We start from the raw sequence: 4,391 nt of genomic DNA, 5'->3' as shown, positions 1-4,391 counted from the left end.
ATATATATAAATTTATTTTTATAATATATATAAATTTTTCACGAAAATATTCGATTGCAATATCAACCAAAAATGTATAATTAAAAAAAATTTGATTAAAAAAAATCTATTTTTGGAAAAATTAATTTCTGTATAGAAATATATTTAGCAGCTCTATTCTAAAATTTTCAATTAAAAAAAAATTTTTCAATTTCGCGGTCGGAAATATGTATAATTAAACTATTCCTGTCTTAATCATAATAATTAACAAATCCACTAGATATTTATTCAATTAATATTCTTAATCTCAAAAATTAATATATTCTTTTTAATTCTTCACAGGCATTCAAAATGAAATACTTTGCTCGCGGATCTGCGTTCCGAAACTGTTACGACTGTCGAAGGATCTATCGATCGATCTTGCACGATCTACAGCGGTTCTCTGGTTCGACTTGTTAACGATCTTTCACACACTCTATTCATCACATTATTATCAGCCACGCCTCACGCCATTTTCGCGTAGTTGTTCGTATAACGCGGAGGGGGTAAGAGAGAAAGAGAATGAGTTTGCCAAGAGAAAACAATCCAGCTTTCTTGCTTTATGTTCTCCCCAAATCGATCTCCACAGGAATGCCACCGGCTATCCGGTAGCTGACGACGATCGGTCTCGGTCGTAACTCTGACTCGCGACAAGACTCGTGATTTATAGCGGCAACAAAGACGAATTCACACGCGGGGACTGTCGTTTTCAAACTCTTATAAATGCGGTTCGTAGAAAGCGTGAATACAATGACGTTTTGCCAGAATTGTTAGATATATACAGTTGGTATAGTTATGACAGCCATTCAACTCCACGTAAAATGCACGAACTAGTTTATTTTTCTTGATAGCTTTCAGTAAATTTCGGATATTTAATAGTATTTTAATTACTTATTTAGATATTAAATAATATATTAACAATTTTTATTAGTTATACTTAAATAATTTGTTTATAAATATTCGATAAAATTCGATTAGTTAAGGATTTTTTAAAGAGATTGTTATACAAAATTTAGAAATTTCCCTTTGGAACAAATATTACAAGAATTACAACATAATTGCAAACTTAACTTTCTTATTACGAAAATTCAAACAGACTCAAAAGACTTTATTCGTCAAATGCAAGTTGCATTATTTAATTTTATAAGAATTTTTATAAAGTAAAATTATGTAACAAATACGTTAAGAGGAAAAGTTAATAATTTATCCAATTACTTTGTCAAACTTATCTACCTCATTAATTTAGATAAAATTTATTATTAAATACTATCTTATTTTTTATTTAAGTAAAATAATTTAGTTATGTTATCTTTTAATCAACTGATAGATTAAACATTTTATTAATATAGTCGATGTTATTATATTACAAAATGTATTAAAATACATAAAAATATTCATTACAAATATAAAATAAAATGTAAATTTTTCCAAATCAATAAAATAATTTAAAAATAGTACGAGAACTATTGCTTATTTTAAATATCTCTTTTGTTTAGATATCCTAGATTTTCTTTATTTTTTTTTAAATTTGTGCAGCATTATTCGTAGTATCTAAATTCTATTTATAAGCAAAAATAATGTTAAAAGAATTCATATTCGGATTAGATAATAATTATTATGTGATCTTAAATAATATTTCCAGAATTCTTCGATAATCTTATTTGCTGCACAATATTATTAAGTAAATCTTAGAAGCTCAAGTGTTAATTAGAACAATATCTTCCCACGGTTGCTAACGCCCATTAACTTGTACCGCCTGCGAGTGATGCGGCTGTTACGGACGCCCGCTAATTCACGATCGATTATCGCCCACCAGTGTCAACGCATAGCAATTAACGTCCTTGCACAGTGCACGTTATTGGCCTGTCTGTCATGAAAACACAGTGCGGCCCTCTGTGCGACCTATTGCTCGCGACCCATTTCTTATTCTGTTCGTTCGCAGACGGTGGGCGGCCGATTACAAGTGGGTAACCTTTCGGAATTTGCAAGGGTTCGATGCATTCTCACAATGCAACTACCATCGCGATGATGAAACGCGCGGGATTACGTAGTCGCGTCGTCGCTATCTCAGCCGAGACGTAGCTCGGGCCACGATTTTCCCATAAGACGAAGGCCAGGAATCGAGACTCGCTCGATATTCCATCCGAGAGTGCTCGCCGAACAAAATACAAGGTATATCATTTTTCGATAGCAATTTGTTATAGAAAAAAAGGGGTGGACAAAGGCGAAGACACAAGCAAATCCAAGATTAAATATATATTCATGTGACGATCTGGTAAATCGCACGATAAATTACGTGCGTAATAGATATCGTAAATCGCGGTTCATACTTGAATTTGTGCAAATCCTGTATAAATTTCTCGCTAGATGCATCGATATTCAAATTTATGTCCGATATCTTCTTGATATACTTTCGTCCGTGATTCATTACGTGGTCATTGAGTGTACAAAAAAATTACGAATGGATCGTATCAAAATTATATATTTTATTCTGATACGTGAATACGCAATCACCAAACACTAACAATACAGGAATTATTTTAACATTGATCTTCAGATAAATTATTGTTATATACATCATGTATCTCGATGCAGAATATTGCAAATTAGTTTTATATTAAATAAATGAAATTATTGCTACATTAAAAAAATGTACCAAATTTTCATAAATTCAAATAGTATTAAATGTTTGAATAAATACTAATTTAATATTTACTTACAGTAAATAAATATTTACTAAATAAAAAAATGAGTTAAATCAAATTAATGATTTTTGTATCAAATAAATAAATAAAGAGTGTCTCGAAATTTGTGAATCAAAATATCATTGCAAGAAAGTTTTCGAAAAATTAAGTGAAAAAGTTATGTGTATATATCTTTATTAGTATATCTTTATTAGTACATTTATTTCGAACAGTAATTTTTAAGATATGAAGGTTTAAATATAGTTAAGGTTAAGTTTGGATAGCCATTTATTCATCCGCGCGTGTGGTAAATTAATAAGCATGTGCACTTCAGCGTTCACTTTCAATATAGTTCGTCTAAACATAGTCTGTAACTAGAGAGAAAGTAATTGTCGTATAATGTTAAAATAAAAATTTACAAATCTCTTTTATTTAATTTTTTGCAAAAATTTTTTACCGTAATATTTTAATTCGCAATTTTCAGGACACTCTGTGTTACGTTTAGTAAATATTCAGTTAGTACTATTCAAATTATATTTATTAAATATTTATTATTATTTATTAAAATTTTATTAATATAATTAAAATTTAGCTCATTTTTGTCTTAACGTATCAATGAAATCGTCTTGGATAATAATAGAATTTTTAATTTACATCAATATTTCAACGAACGTTTTATCTGGTTTTCTCTCTGACCGTGACTTTTCATGTTCAGCTTATGAGTGGCGGACCATGTCCGCATCGAGTCACGCGATGACCTTACCCTTTACAACGATCATTACGCGTTGCATTAAGGTACAGAGTGGATCTATGTCAGTTTCATCAACTCCTTGCGTTTAGTGATTATGCTCGACGGATACCACAAGTGATTTATTACCGAGCGATATGAATCGGTGTCACTGATATAACTATTTAGTCAAACGATACGTGATATGGTGTAGCCATTCTGATCAATGAATGAAGTATGGACGATTGTAATGTATCACTATTTCCATATTTTATTTACGTTCAAAAATTGGCGACAAAATAGGCTAAAAAACGAAGTACAAGTGCAGAAAAGGTAGCGTGAAGAAGAAATTTAAATTAAAGTCATATGAGTCACGTTGGACGGAAAATATGAACTGTGAAAAAAAAAATCAGCAAAGATGAAGTTCTATCAATTCTAATTAATTAGGTAAACTATAATACTTATTCATTATTATTAATGTAAGATTACGTCATGCTAAAATGAGCGCAAAATGAACATCAAGTAACAAAACTATTAACTATTAAAACTTCAGCACGATTTTATCTTTTAGTATCATTTATAAATTATGTATATCTTTTTAATTTTATTGAAATATAAATGTGCATTTCATGTACGATGTCAACTTGCAATGCATTACCGTTTATTTTCATGATAAATGGAAAATTGAAACAGTAATGGTTTGCTTAACTAGCAAACAACTGTTCAAGACTTAAAGTCAGATATAATCGTGCCGTATCACTTATTGCTTTCGTCATGAATAATTGCAGCTGATAGAAGAGAAGGTTAGATTAGTTAATCAAATTGCTACGGTAATTTGTGTGACTGAAGATAATTGGCCTGACTTTTTAGTTTTAATCTTAGTCATTTAACATAAAGTTTCTATACGATTTTCCACCGAAGAATTTCTTAGATATTAATTGAAGCAATGACTTTCATAATCG

This window comes from Atta colombica, unplaced genomic scaffold, assembly GCF_001594045.1.
Source record: "Atta colombica isolate Treedump-2 unplaced genomic scaffold, Acol1.0 scaffold41, whole genome shotgun sequence".
Lineage (NCBI taxonomy): Eukaryota > Metazoa > Arthropoda > Insecta > Hymenoptera > Formicidae > Atta > Atta colombica.
Note: the sequence above shows the minus strand (reverse complement) of the source record.